The sequence below is a fragment of the Salvelinus fontinalis genome, chromosome 24 (assembly GCF_029448725.1).
Source record: "Salvelinus fontinalis isolate EN_2023a chromosome 24, ASM2944872v1, whole genome shotgun sequence".
Classification (NCBI taxonomy): Eukaryota; Metazoa; Chordata; class Actinopteri; order Salmoniformes; family Salmonidae; genus Salvelinus; species Salvelinus fontinalis.
Window position 1 is genome coordinate 22,386,324 of NC_074688.1, and position 27,564 is coordinate 22,413,887.

Genomic DNA, 27,564 nt, shown 5'->3' on the forward strand with positions numbered 1-27,564 from the left:
ATGCATGAAGTCTGAGGGAGAGACAGATGGGTTGGACAAGAGAGAAATACATCTGTCACTCACCACTGAGATCTGCTACTGATGCACCATGATAGTAAAGCTTACAAGGCTCAGAACTTTAGTACTGAAGATCTCATGTTGTCGTTTCTCCCCAGGGTGGATTTTGACTCCGTAGAGATAAATCACATCTTTCTTTCACCTTATAGGCCTCTGCTATTCTACTATTTAATTAGACACATTTTCAGACAGCCCCTTCAGCATAGGTAAGTAAGGAAGTATCCTGCTTGTATACTATTCACACCGTAATGACTATATCATACCATATAGCCTTTTAACCACGTCCTTTGAGATGTCAATTGTCAGTAATGGTAGGTACGGTAAATCCTGCAGAAGAAGACAGGTTTATTCTGATGGGGTATTTTCAAAGGAGGAAGAAGCCGCAGGAGATCTGGCCAAACTTCTGAGATGGTAATAGCCAATCTCAAAGTCAATCAGGATTTCAGCAGAGAAGACATGAAGGCCAGTGAGACGATAACTAAAACAGAGAGAAAGCCAATAGAGAGCGAGAAATAGAAAGATTGAGAAATAGAGAGAGAGAGCGCTCTCCCATATCCCTCCCTCTTGAGATCCATTACTGTTACCCTCTTCTGTATGGGAGACGAGTACTTCTCCAAGCCAAGGGCTTTAGCTAAGCTTTTAGAGTAGATGCTCTAACAATGTGCACTACAGTTTTGGGTCTGGAATGTGAATCATTAAAATGAAGTAAAAAGGGCTCCAATGTGCTGTGTATGACCAGATTGATTGTAAAAAATCTCTATGGTTCCCCTTTGTTTAATTGTTATCTTATGTTTTCCTGTCCATCTGTTTTTTGCTTACTTGTTTGCCTGTTGTTTATAAAACTTCGTCAACCGAATAGACCAGCAATGAAACAGTTAAGATTTTCTGAATCCAAATGTTCACCATGCCATTGAATATCATGAGTTATTTTTACTGCAGTCAATCTATAATCTACAGTGAAGTGAAGATCTTCCATTACCAGAAGCATATGGTGGGGAGGAGCATACAGCAACATATTAACATACAGTGAGCTCCAAAACTATTGGGACAGTGAATGTTTTGTTGTTGAAATTATACAATGAGTAGTAGGTCAAGGTGCAGACCGTCAGCTTTAATTTGAGGGTATTCATCCATATCGGGTGAACCGTTTAGAAATGACAGCACTTATTGTACATAGTCCCCCCATTTTAGGGGACCAAAAGTATTCGGACAAATTTACGTATGTGTGTACCCACATAGTCAAAAGTTAGGTGTTTAGTCACATTTTCATAGCACGCAATGCTAGGTCAAGCTTGTGACCACAAATTTGTTGGATCCATTTGCTGTTCGTTTTGGTTGCGTTTCAGATTATTTTGTAGTAGTGCCAAGTAGAAATGAATGGTAAATAATGTATTGTGTCATTTGAGTCACTTTTATTGTCAATACGAATAGAATGTTTCTAAACACTTCTACATTCATGTGGATGCTACTGCCATGATTATGGATCATCCTGAATGAATCCCATCAAAAATGCTAACCTTCCCAGTTATTGTAATGGTGAGAGTAATTGTAATGTTGAGAGTTATTGTAATGGGTTAATTGTAATTGGTAAATGATATTTGTGGGTCTGTAACTTCCTCACTCATCATTATTCACGATTCATTCAGGACTATCTGTAATCATGATAGCATCCACATTAATGTAGGAGTGATTAGAAAACATTCTATTCTTATTGACAATAAAAGTGACTAAAATGACAAAATCATTTTTTGTATTATTTACAAATCATTTCTATTGGGCATAAAATTATCTGAAACAAACAAAACAAACAGCAAATGCATCCAACAAGTTTGTAGAGTGACAAGCTTAATGAATTATATATTTTTTTACCTTAAATTTAAAAAACAGGAAGTCACCATTGAAACCAACGTCTCTTTCGCAAGGTAGCACTGCACATACAGTTCATAGACAAAAATCAAAACAGACAAAGCAAAAAACAACAAAGCAAAAAACAACAAAGCAAAAAAGCCACATTCCTCAGCAAATAGTTGTCCAATCAATATATTTTTTAAATTGCCCAAGAAGCATCAGAGCATCCAATTACAGTGTATTTTGCAGTTTGTTCCAGCAATGAGGTGCATTAAAACTAAAAGCAGATTTACCTAATTCGGTGGAGACACGAGTAACCTCAAGAGTTAACCAACCCTGTGAGTGGGTTTAGTATTGAAGTTTTGTATTTAAAAAAAGAATACTTTAACAATGTAGTCAAGTAAGGGACACTTGTGTAGTAGAGCTTTGTAAACAAAAAAAGGGAATAATTAAGTGATCTACGAGACTTTAATGAGGACCAGCTAACCTCATTGTGTGCTAGGAACATGGGACCAAATACTAAACTTGACTACTTTAATACACAAATAAGTGAATTTGTGACAATACTTTTGGTTCCCTAAAATGGGGGACTATGAACAAAAAGTGCTGTAATTTTCCCAAATGGTTCACCCGATATGAATGAAAATACATTCAAATTAAAGCCGACAGTCTGCACTTAAACCTCATGGTCATTGTATCATTTCACTTTTAGATACTGGTTTCTACACTATAGTAGTTACATCTGAGGCGTGTGGAGAAATCCAAGCTTTTAGCTGTAAACAGATTTTTTTTTTATGAACACATTGGAGCCACAGACTAAGATACCGTAATAGAAAATGTCTCAAGTAAAAGTGAAAGTCACCCAGTAAAATACTACTTGAGTAAAATTCAATAAGTATTTCATTTTAAATATACTTAAGTATCAAAAGTAAATGTAATTTCTCAAATACTTAAGTATCAAAAAGTACAAATAATTTCAAATTCCTTATATTAAGCAAAGCAGATGGCACGTTTTTTTAAATGTATTTTATTTATGGATAGCCAGCGGCACACTCCAACGTGTTTAGTAAGTCCGCCAGATCAGAGGCAGTCGGGATGATATCTTGATAATTGCATGAATTGGACCGTTTTCCTGTCCTGCTAAGCTTTCAAAATGTAACAAGTATTTCTGGGTGTAAGGGAAAATGTATGTACATTATTTTCTTTTGGAATGTAGTGGAGTAAAAGTAAAAAGTTGTCAAAAATATAAAATAGTAAAGTACAGATACCCCAAAGAAAGTACTTAAGTTAAAATACTTTAAAGTACTACTTAAGTACTTTACACCACTGGACACAATGACCAACATGCCATGAACCTGAGAAAAACACCCAAACAATAATCCCACCACGGTAGCTGTACCAGTTAAAACCTACAGGTTACGCATGAGTACGGCTAATACTAATGCAGGATGCGGATGAGTGCTTGATTAGGGCCCTATAAAATCAGTTTTATTTTTTGCCTGATTCCATTTTATCACATATTCCATTTTATTTTTTTCAATGTTAACCTTTAATGCAAATGTACACCACGAAGAGACCGTTGTTTGGTTAAGCGATGTTGTGGTAACGCTCATGTGATTTCTAAACAAAATGGCCACTGGATTGATGCAAAAAAGTGTCTCCTGACCGCTCCTGTGGCCAAAATGGCCACTGGATTGATGCAAAAAAGTGTCTCCTGACCGCTCCTGTCTCAGCCTCCAGTATTTATGCTGCAGTAGTTTATGTGTCGGGGGGCTAGGGTCAGTTGGTTATACCTGGAGTACTTCTCCTGTCTTATCCAGTGTCCTGTGTGAATTTAAGTATGCTCTCTCTAATTCTCTCGTTCTCTCTTTCTCTCTGAGAACCTGAGCCCTAGGACCATACGTCAGGACTACCGGGCATGCTGACACCTTGCTGTCCCCAGTCCGCCCGGCCTTGCTGCTATTCCAGTTTCAACTGTTTCTGCCTGCGGTTACGAAACCCCTACCTGTCCCAGACCTGCTGTTTTCAACTCTTAATGATCGGCTATGAAAAGCCAACTGAGATTTATTCCTGATTATTATTTGACCATGCTTGTCATTTATGAACATTTTGAAAATCTTGGCTCTCTCTAATTTTCTCCTTCTCTCTTTCTTTCTCTCGGAGGACCTGGGCCCTAGGACCATGCGTCGGGACTGCCGCCCGTGGTGACTCCTTGCTGTCCCCAGTCCTCCTGGCCTTGCTGCTATTCCAGTTTCAGCTGTTCTGCCTGCGGTTATGGAACCGCCACCTGTCCCAGACCTGTTGTTTTTCAACTCTTAATGATCAGCTATGAAAAGCCAACTGAAAATTATTCATGATTATTATTTGACCATGCTTGTCACTTATGAACATTTTTGAACATCTTGGCATAGTTCTGTTATAATCTCCACCCGGCACAGCCAGAAGAGGACTGGCCACCCCTCATAGCCTGGTTCCTCTCTAGGTTTCTTCCTAGGTTTTGGCCTTTCTAGGGAGTTTTTCCTAGCCACCGTGCTTCTACACCTGCATTCTAGCTGTTTGGGGTTTTAGGCTGGGTTTCTGTACAGCACTTCGAGATATTATCTGATGTACGAAGGGCTATATAAAATAAAATTGATTGAAATAGTCATGATACACTACATTACCAATAGTATGTGGACACCTGCTCGTCAAACATCTCATTCCAAAATCATGGGCATTAATATGGAGTTGGTCCCCCCTTTGCTGTCATAACAGCCTCCACTCTTCTGGGAAGGCTTTACACTAGATGTTGGAACATTGCTGCTGGGATTTGCTTCCATTCAGCCACAAAAGCATTAGTGAGGTCAGGCACTGATTTTGGGCGATTAGGCCTGGCTCACAGTCTGCATTCACATTCATCCCAAATGTGTTCGATGGGGTTGAGGTCAGGGCTCTTTGCAGGCCAGTCAAGTTCTTCCACACGCGTATCTTTTAACAGCCAGGACCGCTATTTCTTGTCCCGAAACCGCTTAACAGACAGCTTGAAGCCTGCTCAACCGGGCCGCTAACCTTAGCTTTATGACTAGCAGCTTAGCTAGCTAACAAAGTTAGTCCAAGATGATTTGCAATGGAGCCCTCTGTCTGGCGAATTAAATTAACGGTTCTAGCTGTATCCATTACACTGTGTTTTGGGCCAAACTGGATAACTCGGAGTTCCAATGCGGCAATTGTTTGCTTGCTGAGGATTATAGGATTGAAGTGGAATGTTAACCTTTTCTACGTCGGTGGCTGGACGGCGTTCATGCTTGATGGATGCATCTCGGCCTTATTGTTTGTCATTGTCCGGAGTTCGTTCGTCAGGTCAGCCATCACCTGCCTCTCTTCCCCGATCTGATAGTAGAGTTGAAGGAGCACAGCAAGAGGAACATGCCAATCAACGATGGTTGCATGTCACGAGCCGTGGAAGCCGAAGACAGCGGCATCCCGCAAAGCAGGCTACACTCCCAACGAGAGGCCCGGAGCGGATACAAACGAATAGTTGTCGTCCTGGAGCCTGATCTTCCTGCACCTTTGACGCTTTAGGTACCTGTGTCTGCAGCCACTGTACCTACTCCTTCCCCTCCGATTTCAAAGTCGACGATGGGATCCTTCCGTCCCTGCTCTGGATCGAGCGGTGCTTCTCCATCTGTGGGACGGCTACACCAGGCACCAGGAGCTACGGGCTCAAGTTATCATGCCCGTCCTTAAAGGATTATCAGAATCCTGTGAAGCGTGGGAAAGGGAAGATTTTTTCCAGCTGTGATTTTGGGCAGCTCGATGGTAAGAAATGTGACTGTTCCTGGTGCAAAAACAATGTCCTATCCCAGAGCTAGAGTAAATGACATTACTAAGCTGCTCCCGAAATGTTCCACGCCAGGACATGGGAATCAATTCTTTATTAGTCCATGTGGATTTTATTGACATTATAAAGGGCAGCTCTGAAACAGTTGAAACTGGATTTTAAAGAGCCGATTGATTCTCTGCTAGACACTAATAAAAGACCCATCATATCTGGCCCTGTGCCCACTCTGAATCGTGGCATTGAACGCTTTAGCAAGATTCATTCTCTCCACAACTGGCTATGTGATTATTGCAGCTCAATGGGTGTAACTTTTGTTGACAATTTCAATACCTTTTGGAAACAAAACACATTTTATAAGGAGGATGGGATCCACCCGAATAAGTTGGGTTCCTGGATCCTTTCACAGCTGTGTTGAGACAATGACTATTCAAGGACCCAAGCCCAGCACAGTTAATCCCTACCATTGTGTCACTGAGTTGTGATAACGCTTCAGCAAATGTACATTATACCTGGGGCATTGGTAGACAGAATGTAAGTAACCAATTATGTGCCTTTAAAATGTCCTGAATGCCTCTGCAGATCCTACAGCTATTGTATGCAGTAATCATGTGCCTATGAACCAGAGTTATACTGTTAGCAATGAGGCGGTGTGCCTTAGAGGAAGTCCACTGTGTGCAGATCACCCTGCACTAACATAAATAACATGAGCATGTCTACTTCTGCTAAGCTTCCCAGTAAAGCAAGAAAAATAGCCGACGTTAACATATGTTGCTTAAGAAAGAAGGTTCATGAAATTAATAACAGATGACATTCATACTCTGACTAATCGCTGAAACACGCTTAGCTAATACCTTTGATTATACAGTGGTAGCAATACAATGTGAAAATGAATGTGTCATTCTCAAAACTTTTGGCCACGACAGTATAGATTACCACGACTAACCAGTGCCCCGCACATTAACTCTGTACCGGTACTCCCTGTATATAGCCTCGCTATTGTTATTTTACTGCTGCTCTTTATTTGTTACTATATTTCTAATTTTTAGGTATTTTTCTTAAAACTGCATTGTTGGTTATGGGCTTGTGAGTAAGCATTTCACTGTAAGGTCTACACCTGTTGTATTCAGTGCATGTGACAAATAAAATGTTTTTGATATCAATAGAGAAGTATATATTCTGGGCAATTTAAATATTGACTGGCTTTCATCAAGCTGCCCACTCAAGAAAAAGCTTCAAACTGTAACCAGTGCCTGAAACCTGGTTCAGGTTACCAGTAAACCTACAAGGGTAGTTACAAACAGCACAGGAATGAAATCAACATGTATGAATTACATCTTTACTAATGCTGCAGAAATGGACTTTTAAGCAGTATCCAAATCCATCGGATTTGGTGATCAATGTTGGGCCGAATATAGTTTATAAGTCATACAATACGTTTTGTAGTGATACTGTTGGTCATGTGGTGGGTAATGAGGCTCAACCAGATGCTGCACTTGACACATTTATGAAATTGCTTATTCCAGTAACTAATAAGCATGCACCCATTGAGAAAAATACTGTAAACTTAAAACCCAGAGGATTGATGAGGAATTGAAAAATGGTATGGCTGAGAGGGATGAGGCAAAAAGAAAGCAAATAAATCTGGGTGCACAACCAATTGGCAAACGTACCGCAAATTGAGAAATCATGTGACTAAACTGAATAAATATACATTTCTATACTACGAAACACAGAAATTATATAAAGAATGATAGTAAAAGCTCATCTGCATGTGTAACGGCTCATTGACAAAGGACACAGTGCTGTTCTCTTTCACGGTTTATTCTGCAGACATACACACAACACAATGTGTAAACTTCAGAGAAAATCTGTCATGAAATCTCCTTCAAAGTTTAACAACTCTTGCTTTTATAATAGTTGTAGATATCAAATCATTACATCTATAACAACATGACTACAGCGGAGCGCTCAACTTATGACTCCATCTGCCATAACACAGCACTGCAGCACATGGGCTACATGTGTACAGTAACATTGTTCCATAACAGTTTGGGAACACGTACCTGCAGACATACACACAACACATTTACATACAATTACACAACATATAAAAAGGTCCATTTACAAGAAAACCAACATTTGAAGTATCCCAAAAGGATGAAGTGGAAGGAGAGTTGGCCAAACTCCCAAACCAACTACTGGCTGTAGGATGCCTTTCTACACCCCACACATCTACACTGTGTAGTACTAGACCTCACCAATAAAGTACAATGCTCATATGAAATAATGGAAACTGAAATCTTCACTGAACGATTGTGTGAGTCACAACTATAGTTTTGCTTAATCTCTGAAGGCTTGGATCAGTAACTTGCAAATATCTTGTGTAGACAGAGTAGATAAATATGTTGACATGTTTGACGATTCGACCAACACAGGTCCTGATTTGCCAAACTGCACTAGGATTGTCGTTGTGAGTGTAAGTCACTAGTGACAGTAAACTGAGTCACTAGGCTGTTCAGAATGGCAGCAGAAAAGCGTGTCTGATCACTGGATCTCTTCTGAATCTGAGTCTTGAGACCAGTGGTTCTGAGGTCACACCTGAAGAAGATTCCTCATCTCTACTAACTGGTAACTGTATTATCCAATCTCGAGTTCTTCCTTCAGAGTCCACTAGCTCCTGACCAGGAAAAGAGTTCTCGCTCTTTCAGAAATGGAATCCATTCGCTCTTCTGCCTAGGTCTGCTCCGCTTTCCTCTTCGTGATCTGAATCTGTGTGACACCTTGTACAGACACGTCCCGCTCCATTCCAGATAGTGAATCTTGACTCTCTTCTTGAGGAAAGGAACTCCCTTGTCTTGTTTGATACTGAATCCATCCTCACATTGTGAGCACCGGAACTTGGAGTCAGGCCAACGGACATGGATGAAGAGAGGCCAGAAACTGCACTGTCATCATCTACTGGGAAGAAGTTGACCAACATGATCATGAACTACTTTTTCCCTTTCCAGTGGCTGTATTACATATTCTGTATGTGTGAGTGCCTGGATTCTTGTCTGACCACAGTGTAAATTGTCGAATCCCAGCGATCCGCCACTTTCCTCTGTCTTTGTTTGTCAATAGTACTCCATCGCTAACTTCTATGGCGGGCCCCTTGACATTTCTGTTGTAGATCTCAGTTTGTCCATTTTGTGCTTTAGTAGCATGTTCCTGCGCTATCACCATAGCATCCTTCAGATCATTGGAGAGGGACACCACATACTTGTCGTAACTGGTAACAGCTGGATTGTTCAGAGTGTTTCTGAAAAGCACATATACTGGCAGACAAGGGATCCTTCCATACATCAGGTAGAAGGGGGCGCACCCTGTCGTCTCATGGGTGGTGCAATTGTACATGAACGTCAATGTCTGCAGGTGTCTCGGCCAGTCTTGGTAAGCGTTTTCGGTGCTAGAGCTCGGATCATGTTGCCAAGTGTCCGATTGAAACGTTCCACGCTGTCATTCCCCATCGGGTGATACGGTGTCGTGTGTGACTTTCTCACACCAGAAACTCTGAGTAACTCACTAATCAACTGACTCTCGAAACTTGCCCTTTGGTCACTATGAATTCTCTCAGGAAATCCATACACACAGAAGTATCGGTCCCACAGGATTCTTGCCACCTGCTTAGCGGATTGGGCTCTGCAGGGAAACGCTTGAGCTATTCTTGTAAAGTGATCTGTTATCACTAGTACATCAATGGACTTCTTGCTTGAATCTTCAGCAGAACAGAAATAGACACAAACCAGTTGTAGCGGCCTAGTCAAGGTGATACTTTCCAGTGGAGCCCTGCCATCAGGCTCAATGGTCTTGCTGACAATGCAACGGTGGAAACCAAGGACATAATCCCTAACATCTCTGACAAGGTGTAGCCAGAAGAACCTGTCTAGCTAAGCTAAGGCTTCTGAACTGACCCAGATGACACCGTGATCATGAACACCTTTCAGGACTTCTGCTTTGAGAGACTCAGGAACTATGTACTGGGACCGCTTTGTCTTTGATAGCGGATCTTGTGAGACTCTGTACAGTATGGCATTACCTGACAAGCGTCTGATAACTAACAGTTTCTCTTGCTCTTTCTCTTCTAGAAGGCCTGCGTTGTCTCCACATTGAATAGCACATGAGAAAGGGTCCTGTCGTTGAGTTGCTCATCACAAAGCTCCTTCTCAGAGTAGGCAGGTAAGGTGTCTTGACCAGGGAGGTATCAGTTGAGGTAAGTGATGAACCATTTCAACAGCACATGTTCTAGCTCCTGTTTCCCAGTTGTCATGTGACTGGAGTATGGCTTGACACCTCATCCTCTGCCAAGGACTGAGAACACGTAGACAGAAGTGGAAGTTATGTGAGCTTACGCAGTTGGGGTTGCCTTTGAGATCACTGGACCACCTGAAGGCATCATGGACTGAAGTGTTTGACACTGCTTGAACATCGCTAAGGAGGTTTCGTAGGGCTCACGAAGCAGCCTGTGGCCAACACCTTTGACAAAGGGCACTCGACTCAGAGCGTCAGCAACCATATTGAGGACCTGGTATGTACTTGATGTCAAGATTTTAACTGGCTAACTTGGCCACCCAGCGCTGCTCACAACAATCCAGCCTCAGCTTGGTCATTAAATGTGAGGAAGTGGATTGTTGTCAGTCCAAACAGTAAACACATGAGCTTTCAACCAGTGACTGAACTTGTTTCAGATCGACCACTTGCCAGGAACTCTAACCGATGAGCTGGGTAGTTATTCTGAGACAAGGACTTGCTAGCAAATGTAATGGGTCTGGCACAAATTTCTCCGTCTTGCAACTGTGACAGGACAGCACCTATGCCATCCAGGGACGCAACTGTCGACAACATGAACGGACGGGAGAAGTCGGTGTGCCAACACCATCGTGTTTACTAGAGATGTCTTAAAACATTTGCTAAGGCCTGCTCATGTTTGGGTGTCCAGTCTGTGACGTTCAACTTTTGACGCTGTGAGGAGGGCTTTACTTTGATGACCCTTGGGTTCTCGCTTTGATCCAGTCAACAATGAGAAGAGAAGTCTGGATATTGCGGAGAAACCTGGTAAAGTGTTGGTTGTAGTTGTTTACCATGCCAAGGAACGACATCAGTTTCTGTGTCACACCATGTGTCATCACCAGTCACAGCATCAAACGCCATCAGATCAGCACTGCTCATCTTAGAGATGCTGTTGACTTTACTAGGGTCACCATTTTCATAAATTATGTGGCCAAGGAACTTGACAGACTTCCTGAGGAAGAAGCACTTCTTTGGGGCCAACTTCATGTTGTGACTACGAAGCCTGCTAACGACCATCTCTAAGTGTTCCAAGGCCGTCTTCTCATCTGGGCCAAAGACCAAACAGATCATCCAAGTAACACAGCAAACTCATGAAGTTCTGATCTCTGAAGATACTTGTCATCATGCTCATGAAGCTTCCAGGGCTGTTAGAGACCCTGAGGTAGACGGTTGTATTCAAAAGAGCCCCATAGGTGTTGTGAAGGCGGAATACTTCCTGTCATCTTCGTGCAGTGGCATGTTACAGAATCCAGAGGTGAAATCCATTGTGCTGAATAGTGTGTTGCCGCCAAGCGCAGCCAAGCAGTCTGGTGCGGGAGAGGATGTGCATCCTTCAGGGTCCCCTTGTTCAACCAGCAGAAGTCTGTACAGATACAAAAGGTCTCCATTTTTCTTCCAGACTTGCACCAGGGGAGATGCATACTGTTTACACCCCCTCGCTCTCCCTGCCTCCTCCTCTGCGTTTGTGCTTTTATTTGCAGATTGGGGACAGGTGGAGCTGATTGGGTTGTTAAACTTTTTATGCCTGCAGGGGCTGTATTGAGTAGCTTGGATGAAAGGTGCACAGAGGTGCCCATAGTAAACTGTCTGCTACTCAGTCACAGTTGCTAATATATGCATATTATTACTCGTATTGGATAGAAAACACTCTGAAGTTTCTAAAACTGTTTGAATGATGTCTGTGAGTAAAACAGAACTCATATGGCAGGCAAAAACCCGAGAAAAAATCCAAACAGGAAGTGGGAATTCTGAGGTTGGTAGATTTTCAACACAGCCCCTATTGAAGAAACAGTGGGATATGGATGAGTTTGCACTTCCTACGTCTTCCACTAGATGTCAACAGTCTGTAGAACCTTGTCTGATGCATCTACTGCGAAGTGGGGCCGAAGGAGACAGGAAATAGTCAGGTCTACCATGACCTGACCATGCGCGTTCACATGAGGGAGCTCTGTTCGTCGCATATCTGAAGTCCATGTAATTCTCTGGTTGGAACGTTAATGAAGATTTATGTAAAAACATTCTAAAGATTGATTCAATACATCGTTTGACATGTTTCTACTGACTGTTACGGAACTTTTTGACATTGTCAGCTTTTAGTGAATGCGCTTTCTAACTTTGGATTTGTTTACCAAACACGCTAACAGAAATAGCTATTTGGAAATAAATGAAGGACATTACCGAACAAAACAAACATTTCTTGTGGAAGTGGGAGTCCTGGGAGTGCATTCCGACGAAGATCAGCAAAGGTAAGATTTATAATGCTTTTTATGAGTTTTGTTGACTGCACAATTTGGCGTTAACTGTATGGCTTCCTTTTGTGGCTGAACGCTGTTCTCAGATTGACTATTGTGCTTTTGCCGTAAAGCTTTTTGAAATCTGACACAGCGGTTGCATTAAGAACAAGTGTATCTTTAATTCTATGTAAAACATGTATCTTTCATCAAAGTTTATGATGAGTATTTATGTTATTTGACGTGGCTCTCTGCAATTTCTCTGGATATTTGAGGCATTTCTGAACATGGCGCCAATGTAAACTGAGATTTTTGGATATAAATTTGAGCTTTATCGAACAAAACATGTATTGTGTAACATGAAATCCTATGAGTGTCATATGATGAAGATCAAAGTTTAGTGATTAATTTTCTCTATTTCTGCTTTTTGTGAATAATGACTAAAATATGTATACATTTGACTTAGAATTATAACTAAACAGAATACTACTATGTTACTGTATGGATGAATGAACCTCTGAATATAATGTGTTCCTTGTTAGAAAGAATGGAGTTATCTTCAGACAGGCTGGAATGATGTGTTCCTTACAGGAAATTCTGTATCTACCCAGGGAGGGGAGAGACCTTGGGTTGGTTGCAGATTGTGTAACAGGTGGCAGACAATCCAAGAACGCTAACTGTACTGCCATTGTATACGAGAGGAGGAAGGACCTTTTAAAACCTATGACATCATCTTTATTATATAACCTGATGTAAATTGTACTATGATCAGTACTCTCGAGAATAAACGCTATTGATTGATTGATTTTGAGACTGGTTTCTGTCGATTTTATGCTGATAAGTATCTTACAAATTCTTACGTATGGGCAGAGTGTTTTAATTGAATTGGTTGATAAATATAGGAATAAAATTCCTTTAACAGGCTGGAAAAATGACTGTTTTTCTGTGATTTTGCGGTGACCTAACATAATCGTTTGTGGTGCTTTCGCTGTAAAGCCTATTTGAAATCGGACACTTTGGTGGGATTAACAACAAGATTACCTTTAAAATGGTATAAGATACATGTATGTTTGAGGAATTTTAATTATGAGATTTCTGTTGTTTGAATTTGGCGCCCTGCACTTCCACTGGCTGTTGTCATATCATCCCGTTAACTTCTTATGGCTGCAATCCCGTTATGGTGACAAGTTGCACCTGGGTTTGGGATAAACTAGGAGATAAAAGGTGCCTGGTGCCCAGTCCTGGCTCTCCCCCTCTCCACAAGCATCATTTTGTTTTGCGATCTGGTTGATTGTTTTTTTGATTAGGTGCACCTTTCAACACATTTTACCTTCATCCATACATCTCCATTACACCCCTCACATGCCTACTTTCACAGGTTAGTTTTCCTTTGTAGTTTTATACTTTGTTAGTTATTTAATAAATATTATTGTTACTCCTTAACTGCCAACATGTGGACTCCCTTGCTTGTCACCATCTAAGAGCCAGGTTGTGACAATACTCACGTGTCGATTTCCGGATGAGATCTTTTCTCGCTCAAGACCTGGTGCAACTTTTAGTATTGACGTGGAGGCACTCTTCGGAACGGAAGCCGGAATGGGGTTGTATCAGTCATGCTGATTCTGTGAACAAATCCTTTAGCTTCTCCACAATCAAGATGGTGACGTGAGAAGAAATCTTCATAGCGCACTACTAGGTCAGCCATCTGACTTGCACTTCAGACATCACAGGAGCTGAGATCCAAAGAACTCAACTCCAGCAGTCTCAGTTTCTCTTCCGTGGAACGTGTGTCTCATGCGGCCCATCACATTGGCCTCAGACATGGCTTGAGGACAGCTGACCAGGTGGACTGCACTTTGTTCTGGTTCGCCATCTTGCATTTCCTCCGTTGCTACACATGGGAAGACATCTGCAAGCATCACATTGCGCTTCAGTCACACAGGACGGCCAGACATGTTGACCAGCTTATGGAGGGACCCATCAGTCTTCCCACAGAGGCGTAACAATTCTTGACACCATGATCCCCTGTGGTGCTGAGCGAGACGTAGTAGGTTCTGTCATCACCAGACAGACAACGGTGGTTTTCGGTGGCTTACCCCAAACCAGATACTCGCAACCAGGGTCAAGGCAAATGGCTGAGTTACATCTCACTGTTCTTATCTTGTCAGGGATGTCGTCACCTTTCCAGCGGTTAATTTCAGCTAATAAGGCGAGAAACAGCTAATAACATTCCAGCTAATATGGCAAGAAACAGAACTCAGATTGTGTCATCTGTGCTGCAAGGGGCCGAGACTGCTTTCCAATAATTGTCACATTGTTTTGATTCAGAGGATGCGCTTCATCATGTTGACCTTCTACTACCAAGATTAGAACAACCATCTTGCATCCATACATTTCCATGTTTAAAAAAGCCTGGGGCATGCATGTCTCGTATGACCAGGAGTAAAACAGAGGAAGCACAGACACTCTCCCATGCAATGAGACTGTTGAGTGACTAGTATCATTACAGACCCTGTAGGCCTGTTCTCTGGTACGATGTTGAGACCTTGGGTTGTGTGCAGGGGAGATGTGTTCCCGGGAAGCACGGCTTTGTCACTGCAATTTCTCTAGCATTAGTACTAACATACGACCCATAATCGTCTCATCTGGCTGCTGCTGTGCGTGTTGAACCAGGGCAGGAACGGCAGAAGTGTGCAGAACTTGATACTCTTGACTTTGAGTTGGAACAGTGTGACACAGATGACATTGAGCCAGAACAGGAGCAAAGGAGGAGTGTGAGGCATGACATTTTATCATTAGCTCTGTTGTGTGACACTGGGACCTTCATGCAGAGCAGTGGTATGACTCTTCAGCTGTGTAACGCTCCTTTGTTTCATTAAGGCTCTCTGCTCCCTCTGGTACTCATTGATCCTCACCTGAACATCTCTGGAATTCTACTCAAATGCTTTGCAGTTGAACCTGCAGGAGAGCTCAGGATCAGGGCAATGCTTCAAAAACATGCAGGCTACTTGTTGACTTATGTTTTCCATCCTCTCACCCGGTCTGTGTAAACCCTCATCAGCTAAATCTGCTGCTTTGTTGAGCCTGATCCAGTAGTCTACCGGGTCCTGCCTCAGTTTGGGCTTGGTAGAGTAGAAATCTTCAAGCGGTAGACATGACGACGTGTCACTAAAATACTGCAGGAGGATATGATAGATTAGATCTGGGTTCTGTTTAACATCCAACAACTCGTCACTCCGCAAGCCTACAGTATCTTCACTACATCCCTAGCCCCCCCCCCCCACCCGGGCAACCCGCTCATGATCTCTTCCGCTTGATCAGGCACCTCACATTTTTGCCTTCTCAGATAGTCTGTCATATCAACCCCCTCTTGAACTGTGTACTTGTCAGAGCTGTCACCTCTGAACACTCTGGGTTCTCTCTCGGACTTGACGTGGATGGTCACATGTGGAACTTCATGTCTTACTGAATCAGTTGCGTTTCTCTTCATGGTGTACTGTGGAGCTCACCACTCGCATCTATGGCTCCTGCTGACAACAATCTGGCTACTATGGAGTCCCCTATCTCCACTACTAACTGGCTTACCATGTCAGTAAGGTGTAGTATGGCATCTGTATCACTACTGGGCATGAACGTGTGTGAACCTCCCCTCAAAAACTGACCCATAAGAGAACAACCTGGGCTGTGACCTTGCCCCGCTCTCCTAACACTCAGCTAATGACTGATGTCCCCACTCCCTGACCACGGAACCCACTGGAAATCGCATTGCTACCTGTATGCTCACCAAACCAAAACACCCCTCCCCTTAGTGAAATAGTTAACGATTTATACTACCATTGCTATCAGTTGTAAATGTGAGCCATGACACCACCTTTAGATTAAACAAATGTAGAATAAAAAAAATAAAAACTCAACACTGAAATTACAAAAACAGCAGTCCTAAAGGCCCCAAAACCAAAATTCTGACCAGAAGAGCACACTTGATCTTCACTTCCCCCGGTGATCTGCTTCAGAATGATCTTGAGGTTAACAGGTCACGACACCAGTGTAACGGCTCATCGACAAAGGATACAGTGCTGTTCTCTTTCACAGTTTATTCTGTAGACATACACACAACACAATGTGTAAACTTCAGAGAAAATCTGTCATGTAATCCCCAAAGTTTAACAACTCTTTTGCTTTATATAATAGTTGTAGATATGCATGTTATGCATCATTACATCTGTAACAACATGACTACAGAGGAGCGCTCAACTTATAATAATCGGATGGCCATAACACAGCAGATGGGCTACACGTGTACAGTAACATTGTTCCATAACAGTTCGGGAGCACATACCTGCAGACCTACACACACAACACAATGTGTAAACTTCAGAGCAACGGCATATGCCTCATGAAATCCAAGTGACATGAAATAAAATGTACACGTTGAGGGGACACCTCATTAGCAAGGAAAGTACAGGACGGACGCTAGCTATCCTTTAGCGTACAGCAACGTGCTAACTTTGTAAATGTCCATAAAATTGTAAATACAGGACAACTCTAACACATGCCAACATCGATAGTGATAAAACAATATCATTTTCAACCTAACATACGGAACCTGCGTGATCATGCACATATAAGCAGTTGGCACCACAACCTGTCTGCTTAATAATGACAAAACTCATACAACTAAGAAAGTCTATTTCAACCCTGTTACACATGCTCGTCGTCACCAGGATCTTGACCTGACTGGAGCTCGGCGTCGTAACCGACTTTAATGGACAAATGCTCAACGTCGAAGGCCAATGGCATGCTAGAGAAGTGTGCTCTTCACGGATGAATCCCAGTTTCAACTGTACCTGGCAGATGGCAGACTGCATGCATGGTGTCGTGTGAGCGAGCTCCCCATGGTGGTGGGGTTATGGTATGAGCAGGCATAAGCTACGGACAACAATTGCATTTTATCCTGGGCATTTTTGATGCCCAGATACTGTGTCGAGATCCTGAGGCCCATTGTAGTGCCATTCATCGGCTGCCATCGCCTCATGTTTCAGCATGATAAATGCACAGTCCCATGTCGCAAGGATCTGTACACAATTCCTGGAAGCTGAAAATGTCCCAGTTCTTCCATGGCATACATACTCACCAGACATGCCACCCATTGAGCATGTTTGGGATGCTCTGGATCGACGTGTACAGTCGTGGCCAAAAGTTGAGAATGACACAAATATTAATTTTCACAAAGTCTGCTGCCTCAGTTTGTATGATGGCAATTTGCTTATACTCCAGAATGTTATGAAGAGTGATCAGATGAATTGCAATTAATTGCAAAGTCCCTCTTTGCCATGCAAATTAACTGAATCCCCCCAAAACATTTTCACTGCATTTCAGCCCTGCCACAAAAGGACCAGCTGACATCATGTCAATAATTCTCTCATTAACACAGGCGTGAGTGTTGACGAGGACAAGGCTGGAGACCACTGTCATGCTGATTGAGTTCGAATAACAGACTGGAAGCTTCAAAAGGAGGGTGGTGCTTGGAATCATTGTTGTTCCTATGTCAAGCATGGTTACCTGCAAGGAAACATGTGCCGTCATCATTGCTTTGCACAAAAAGGGCTTCACAAGCAAGGATATTGCTGCCAGTAAGATTGCACCTAAATCAACCATTTATCGGATTATCAAGAACTTCAAGGAGAGCAGTTCAATTGTTGTGAAGAAGGCTTCAGGGAGCCCAAGAAAGTCCAGCAAGCTCCAGGACCGTCTCCTAAAGTTGATTCAGCTGCGGGATCGGGGCACCACCAGTACAGAGCTTGCTCAGGAATGGCAGCAGGCAGGTGTGAGTGCAGAGAATGGTACCAACACATGCTCCGAGAGCAACTTCTCCCAACCATCCAGGAACCGGTTGGTGACGAACTATGCCTTTTCCAGCATGATGGAGCACCTTGCCATAAGGCAAAAGTGCTAATTAAGTGGCTCGGGGAACAAAACATCAATATTTTGGGTCCATGGCCAGGAAACTCCCCAGACCTTAATCCCATTGAGAACTTGTGGTCCATCCTCGAGGCGGGTGGACAAACAAAAACCCACAAATTCTGACAAACTCCAAGCATTGATTATGCAAGAATGGGCTGCCATCAGTCAGGATGTGGCCCAGAAGTTAATTGACAGGATACCAGGCCAGATTGGAGAGGTCTTGAAAAAGAAAAAATACACTGCAAATATTGACTCTTTGCATCAACTTCATGTAATTGTCAATAAAAGCCTTTGACACTTATGAAATGCTTGTAATTATACTTCAGTATTCCATAGTAACATCTTACAAAAATATCTATAGACAGTGAAGCAGTAAACTGTGTAAATTAATATTTGTGTCACTCAACTTTTGGCCATGACTGTACTACAGTGTGTTCCAGTTCCCACCAATATACATACATTTCGCACAGCCATTAAAGAATGGGACAACATTACACAAAACAGCCTGATCAACTCTATACCAAGGAGATGCGTCACCCTGCATATGGTGGTCACACTAGATACTGACTTACTTTCTGAAACAACGCCCCTACTTTTTTTCTTTGAGGCATCTGACAAATTTGCATTCCCATTCATGTGAAATCCCAAAATTAGGGCCTAATGAATAGATTTCAATTGACTGATGAACTAACTCAGTAAAATATTAGTAATTGTTGCGTTTATAAATATTTTTTCAGTGTATAATCAGGATGTTTGAATAATGAAGAAAAGGAAAGCTGCACACACGGAGCTCAGATGCAATAAATGTTTTTCCAATGTTTTTTCAACCAAGTTGTCTTCATCAGGGTAGAATGACAAACACTGCAGGTCACCACCTTATATAGGGTTTCAAAGGACACACAGGTTTCTGTTATCATGGCATGATTTCATTGGTCCATTTACAAATACCAATAGTACATGTAAAAAAAAAAAGCATGAATGGATAACATACAATCATGGATTTAATTAGACTACAAACACAATATTATTTATAATTGATAGCAAAAACACAATAACCCCAGGAATTGTTTCATATCAAAGTTCCGACTGAAGGGAGCGAGGGCCTTTAAATTAAAAGATCCAGGCGGCTTCACCTCTCCTAGGTTGATTGAAGTGTTCGATGCCAATATAGCGAAGGAACAAAATAGGGTAGTTCGCTTCCAAAATGTGGTCAGCGACTGGGTACGTTGAGTTTTCACCTAATGGTCCTACGATACTCAGAGCTTCGTACTTTTAGTTTACGCTTCATTTTGCCCACATTTTTACCAAGGACAAGTTATAAGATAAATAACTGCCTTAGTGGAGGGTGTGATAACACCTTTGAATGGGATCTGTTTACCCTGTTTGGGGGTGTTTAAAGGATCTACATTTGTAAGTGCCATTGCATTGAACACTTGTAGTTTCCATCCAGTAGAGGGGCAAGGAGAAGTTCTGCAAGGGTATTTTGGGGTGTTAAATCTAAGTTTACCAATTGATCTATGAGATTTCTGCCCTTTCATAGAATTTTCTTTGCATCTCAGCCATGTTTCTGCAGCTTTGTGATTGTTTTTTGCAAATTCTTTTGATTCGACAGAATTGGCTGTCGGGCAAACCGTTTGTCAAGGGAAGAGGGTGACAGCTATCAGCCCTCAACAAACTGGATCAGTGGGTTTCTTGTAAAGATCAGTGTATAGAACATTATCCTCACAAATAATCAAAAGATCAAGGTAACTGATTTGATGTGTGTCAGATTGCATAGTGAATCTCAGGAGCTCATAACAAGAGTTAAGAAATGTATGGAACGCCTAGAGCCGTTCTGCATCCCCCTCCATAGAACAAAAATATCAATGTCCTGTTTCCGAATAATAATGTTGGGCAAACAAAATTAATAAAAATAAAAAAGAGGATTGACAAGACTGTTTCTTCATGTAACCCACATACAAATGAGCATAGTTAAGAGCCATAGGGGATCCCATAGCAGTACCCTTCATCTGGATAAAGAAATAATTTTGAAACATGAAAGTTGTGAGTACTATTTCAGCCAATGTTATAATGCATGCACTGGAGGGTACTTCATCTGGGTCACATTGTAAGGCTGCTTTGATGTATAAAACCAGGCTATTTTTGATTTGTGGCAAGAACATTGTGGGTGGCAGTTGAGTGTACCTTTCAGACACAAAAACACTAGCAACCAATCATGTTTGTGACAAAGAAAAACCTGTAATTGGCCATGTCGGAGGCTTTATAAAGCGGTACAAATATTCAGCTAATGCTCATGGCCAGTGGCGATTTAAGAATGTAACTCTTGGTGGGGGAAAGAATATATATAAAAAAACTATTTTTTTTGGGGGGGGGGGCATGCCAGCCACTACACTAAATAATACATTAATTGCACTATAAAACGGTGACAAACAGTGCCCACAAACTGTTTGGACTCTGCTGTTTTATGTAGGCCCTAACATCTTACCACTGCTACACCTGGCTATCAGCGGAGCCTTGTTCGGCAGGAAAAGTTAATTCAGCCTCATTTACTGCCTTTAAAAAAAAACATAGCTGATATGGCTGACTTGATCAAAAAAAAAGAAAAGTGCTTTCTACTGGCAATTGAGATGTACAAACTATGGCATAAGGGGACGACAATCCGTAATTTCGATTAAGACATTAATGAGCGAGCTTGGACAGATGTAGTCAATATAACAATTTTTTCAGCATTTTTTAAATGTACAGCGACAGAATTCAGATCATGGGCCGTTCTTACAGTGTTCTCCCTGTACACCAAGTCAGAACCGTAGGATATATAAAGGGGGCATGAGCAGACAATGAAAGCTCTTACAATATTCAATCATTACATTTCTCTAAAAACAGGTTATAGGCTACATGTGCACCACAAAGTCAGAACAGTAGGTGAAATGAGGGGGGAAATAAACCAAATTATTAGGGTGAGGCACATGGGCTACTAACAGCTTACTACACAACATACACTTAGTATTACTTTCTTAGCTACAGTATGCATATCTCCCTGGCATATTACATTACTTATGCAGCAGCATACAAGACATGTTTGGACTTTGTCATCATTCTGGCATTCTCTGGATTTATGGGGCTTTCAAAACAACTGGAAAAAAGGTTGAATTATGACATCAGTGATCTTCAGGTCATAGTTCTAGAAAAAGAGGCCCGAGTTCCCGATTTACAATTCCGAGTTGGATGAGCTTGGAAAAAGAGACCCTTAAACCCAGAATTGGGACCACACATCTACTCCACTGAATAGCAGGCTAGTGATTGCTTTGCAATGTTTGCAGTTAGCCACTAATTCCTTCCATACAACTCATTGTTGAATTAGTGATTTCCAGCTTGTTGTGTAATGTTTATGTCCAATAGCCGATGAGCACCGATGTCATCTATAATTTCTCTTCATATGACAAGGATTAAAAATGATTTGCCAGTAGATTGTCGACTTGATTCATGATGACTGCTAGCTAAGATTTTGAAAGTATGTTGATATGATCAGTCCAATCAAAGCTACTGTAGCTATAATGTGATTTGATGTCATTTTAAATCGGTGGCCAATGACCTTGAGCCTTCTTGGATGGACACTTCTAATGTAACTATGGCAGCACACAAGGGGTTTGAATTGTTGAGCTCTACCCTTAGATTTGGCGGTGACGTAGTGTCACCATGAGTGACAGAACACTAAGCCAATCAAGGCGCAACTAGAGAACATTACCAATCTCTACACTCCGTATTTTCCGCTGGCTGCACCACCACAGACAGCACTGAGCTAGGCTGAAACACCTGCATTTTGGAGCTGCCTTACTCCAAAAAGCAACACACACAAAAAAAAGAGACCATGTTTATATGGGGCTTTATTAACTCAAAGATTTTTTGCAAACTGATATGTGACACGTATTAATGCCAAAATAACATGCAACCAAAACAGTCGCCACTGCTTAATTGGCCTGGATAGCGCTCAACCACATGAAATAAATGGCATGTTGGGTCCACAGAGTTCAATGTGCATATGGAATTCTTGAAATGCTTTGGTGTGACTTGATTTGCCCCAAAATATGATTCAAAGTCAATCCTGTTTCCAAATTAACTAACAAAATAATTAAACACACTAAAGGGTGAACAGCTAAGGGAAGGGCATATTTATAAACCCACATAAATGAATAAATTACATAAAACACAGAACAGAGCAAATTCTTAAATCTGTGCTGTCACAAAATGCTCCCATCTGTGTTGATCCAATAAGTGGTTATGTAAGGTTTATGTCATTGTAATATGACACAATGAAGAAATAATGTAGATACACCCATTTCACAATCAGACTAGTCCTTCAATCCACATAGCGCTTAAAGCTTCTTCTATCAGGGGCTATTAGGCTCCAGAGTGGCGCAGCGGTTTAAGGCACTGCATCTCAGTGCTAGAGGCATCACTACAGACCCTGGTTTGATCCCGGACTGTATCACAACTGGCCGTGACCGGGAGTCCCATAGAGCAGCGCACAATTGGCCCAGCATTGTCTGTGCTAGGGGAGGGTTTGGCCGGGGTAGGCCGTCATTGTAAAATAAGAATTTGTTCTTAACTGACTTCCATAGTTAAATAAAAAAATTATAAAAAAGCAAAATTCCAAAGCAGGAGCCCAGGTTGTCCATAAGACAATTGTGGGCAACCTTGACGTGTATTCCAGAGGGAGGAGCCCATTTAATGAGAGGCTGTTGGCCTCAAACAATGTGATCACGCTCTACCAGCCTCTCAAGGATATCTCCACGCTGTAGCGAAGGTTGTGTATAGAGTATCTGTCTGGTGCACTGTATGGCTACTAAAGGTTCCTGTATCTCTGGTAGGAAGGAAGAGAAAACTTAAAGCAAAAGCTCTTGTTATGGTCATACCTCATTAGATAGATGTTGTGCAGTTTTCCAGAATGAAGCTGACATTCTCTCCTCTTGTTAGGTTAATTAATAAACCACTAACATTTACATCTACTACTCACATACTGTGCAACGGAATCCAGAGAGCTAATCATATTATAGATCGTGAGTAACTCATTATGCAAAGATGATGGGTCTAAATAACATCCATAGTCATACACTGTAGATTTACTAAGATATTAAAAGCTATTCATGGAGAACATGAAACATCCACAGGAGAGCAAGCAACATAGCCCTGTCGGAGTGACTGCGAAAGTAGCCAAGCACTCTGATAGCTTGTCTATTGAAGTGGCTCTAATTGCAACTTCAAACACCCACCCACATGTTGGTTCATGGCTTCTCATACATGTCTGCCTTATTAAGACAGCAGAGTTAGCAGGAGAAGAGCTTAGGGAAAGATCAAGCCCCATCTTTACAGCCCTGTTGATCCAGGCTATATTTGGCCTATGGCTGCTAGCTATGACATTACGTAATTGGGTTTCATTAATTAATATTTACAAATATTAAGCACGCGTCAGTCTTTCTTCCCCAAGGGCATAAGCGCACCTCCATCATGCTAATGTGGTGTGAAAACAACAAAATCAGAGGGAGAACTACGTCCTGCTTCACTTCAAATCCTGTTGTTGTTCAGGGTAAAAGTAACCCTCTAGGTCTGCGCTGGGAACACAACTCTCAAAACAGAGATGCTACACCCACAATCCTGTTTCCTATCTTTTTCACAGTATACACAAATCAGGGGAGACAGAGTGTACCTGTTGGGTATGGGTAGTAGCACTAAGGAACTACTATAGCTGGCACACAAGGATACATTGAGACACCGTCACACAAATTTGTAGGGGCTGCTTACCTTTGGGGCTGGTTGCTATGCACTGAGATTTATTCATGAAGCCCTTGAGAAGAATTTGAGAGTCATAAGGAGAAAAGTTTGCCTACTCTTGGCATGCTGTCAAATGGTCTTTGGATGGCGGACTCATAATAATGCTCTCAGTCCTAAGCCTGTAGTCTTCCATTGACTCTTTGTGTGCATGTTATGTGTGCTACCGTCTCATATAATATATATCTGAGACAGCGCCTTTGCCTGGCAGCTGCCCTTACAGCCCATGTCTCATCTCAGTGATGGCATCAGCATGTCCCAGAAGCAGGACATTATTCAGTGATATGACTCAAGTCAGGCTGTGTACTGTACAGTAGTAGGCTGTGGGCAGACACTTGTTGTGGTTTTATCATCCAGACCAGAGAACATTTTCATTAAGTGCAGCTCTGAGAGGGTTTGGGCGAACCTGCAGCCATAATGTTTCACTAGCTAAGTAACCAGAGGGAGGAGGAACTGGACACATATCACTGTAAGCTATTTCATTAACTGTTGCCTTTAGAGGGGTGTTTAGCATTGGATTAGTAAAACACCAAGCATACAAAGTGCTCTGAATTAATTAAACTTAAATTAATTGAAATAGCAGTGATTTGTCATTACAGAGAGTAAGTGATTTAATTCCAACCTGTATCAGATTGATCAGTCAGTGTGAAACACTCTGGTGAGGCAAGTTAAGCGCAGAGACTGCAACCAATATGTTAAGCAGAGGCAGCTAGCTCTGGCAACTCTGTCTCGCTCAACCCCTGAGGCACACAGTTCTCCCTCTTTCTGCCTTTGATCAATTGCAATTTGTGGAGGATCCCTATTTTTTTACAGACTCAAACAAACAGAGGCCTAGGAGGACACATTCAACACACTGTCAAGTTCAAAAACAACTTGGGAAAGTATTGGCATTGATAGACTCCAAAGAGAGATTGAGAACATGCATTAATAGCCTGACTGAAAGTGGAGACCAAAGTCAAATAAGACCCCTGCTGCTAACATGATGATGCAACAATGTCCTCAATGCACCCCTGTAATACACCTGCGTCTATCTATCATGTGTCTATAAAGTATATATATATTTTTTTTAATGATTTTTGTTTAACATGACTGTGGTCTCAATTGCACCAGAGTAGTTCATGTTTTTGACATCAATCATCCTGTCTCATGGACATTAATTTCAAATATTGTAGTACTTATCCTCTGTAAACATTATCATAGGATTGCCAGTCTCTCAAAGGATCATAAGAAATCTTGATGTCCTAAAGTAGCCTATGACGTGGATGCTCTCAGTGACTGAGGCAGCTGCATTGATGTTCCATGAGTCTGTTGTCCCTGTCAACAGAACACTTAAGACATCTGGTGGAAACATGCATAATAAAGAAACCTCAGGATATGTGAAGCATATCACTGAATACACTTCACACCATATGGCACCAGTGTGCTCTGACAGAGACTCAAAAAGAGTTTGATGGGAGGGGTGTCTGGGGGATAAAATGTAAATTACACACAGGCACGCACAAACACGCCAATGACATATTTTTTTTTTTTTATATAATTGTGAGTTATATTACCATGGGTCGTAAAACTTCTGGATTTTTAAATGAAAAAATTGATATAGCGTAACGCAAAAAAAGTGGAAACATATTTTAAGCAAAAAGTTGAATACTTGTATTGCAAGCCAAAACAAACGATATAAATTATTTTTAAAAAGGAAGAGGAATCTGCTCTGCTTTTTTCACAACTTTTCCTCACCCATGCTTGCATTTCTTAGGTCTTCGCCTTGAATCACATTTCTAATGGTTACAATCTTTTTCCCCTATGCTTTTATTTTTAAACCCTGTTCATGTGTGGGTGGGATTTTGAAGAGACAAACTAAAGTGGTTACTGTTGGTCAATACATTTGGAGTGACAGTTCAACAACCACATCCAAGTCCATGAACTCAAAATTCGAACAAACCTACAGTTGTTATTAACAGACTTGCCTAGTTAAATAAAGGTCAAGAACAAATTCATATTTACAATGACAGCCTACATTGGAACAGTTCAGGGGCAGAACGACAGATTTTTACCTTGTCAGTTAGTACCCACCCATGCTGGCAGCTACAGCCTGGCGCTAGTTTCCCCTTTCATCTGTGGCTAAAACTTGTAAAAGAAAGGGATAATTAACGTGTAATATTGGTCACCGTGTATTTCACCGTGACATGCCAATTATTAGCTAACGTTACTGCTCACGGGAAGCACGACAAGCCAGTGTGAATGACCAGTGCACCGGTTTTGTAGAAGTGCCTCCCGATGGTTGTTGCTTCCCACTGGGCAGCTGTATGGTCACATGTCACCAGCAGTAGCTATGACCAATATGAGTAGGTTGGCAGCATACATGACAAATAACTTGTAACATTGGTAGTGACCATCGAGGATACAGTATACTGTTCAATGGGGAGAGTATTGGTGCAAATTGGAACAGCAACAAAAAACGAGGACAAATCTTGACGTCAGTGATCTTCAGGTCGGAGGTCTAGAAAGTTGCCAGAGTTTCCGATTACTGTTCAAAATGATTTTTCCCAGCCAGAGCTCGTTTTTCCCCCTCCTTCTGAGTTCCCAGTTATTTTGAGTGTGGCATATGCACTGCAAGCCGGCAGTACTGCACCGTGGCACAATGCCATTCGCTTACCGAGCACTACTGTCCCGCAGTACGGCAAGTGATGTAGCTAGGTAGAGGGTGGAAAGTGTTGATGATGCGTTCTGTGGGTGTGGTCGTTGAACTCACTCTAAATGAATTGACCAATAGTAACCAATTTAGTACTCCTAAACCCCACCCAGATGTAAACATTGGTTCAAAAATGAAAGCGTATGGGACGAAATATTGTGACCGTAGAAATGTGATTGGAAGAGTAGACTTGCGAAATAAAAGCATTGGTGAGGAAAGTTTAACAAAGCGGAGCAGATTGGATGGAAATCTGGTTACTTACAAGCAATCTTTTTGTGAGTAAAGTACATATCGGATAAAGAATTATGACAGGTCTGATGCAAATTTTCCAGAGAAGGTGAGCGCTTTGAGTCTGTAAAATTAATTATGGGAGAAATGTCAGGGGAAACGCTTTTATGCAAGTACCGATATAATAACCATCGCATCAAAGTAAACTTCGCATCAAAGTAAACTTGAAGTCACGCTATGACATGTGTGGTACTCCCACTACAGCTTGTCGGGAAAGCATGCAGTTTATTAAACTACAGATTAAATAAAATTATGAACTTCACAGGGTGGTGTAAATTATGAGCTTGATGCTCCTTTCCAATAAATATCGAGGGTCTTATGATAATTGATGCTTGGCACACAAAACCAACTCATCATGTAGGCCATACAGTGGAGTTGGCTAAAAGGTTCTGCCTGGTCAATCCGAAATCTGCAGTGACTGTACAGAATTTACTGTGATAAAGCCTCCGCAGAAGTCAGATCATTCATACTTATTGCGTTTTGTGGAGCAGAGCTGTTGTCAAGTGTAACTTGAC

The 27,564-nt window shown here is 41.8% G+C and overlaps 1 protein-coding gene across 2 annotated transcripts in view; it reads right to left on the minus strand.

Moving 5' to 3' along the window:
• LOC129822162 (roundabout homolog 2-like) overlaps window positions 1–27,564 on the minus strand; it is a 115,268-nt gene that overhangs the window by 86,384 nt on the left and 1,320 nt on the right. The gene's annotated exons all lie outside the window — the stretch shown is intronic.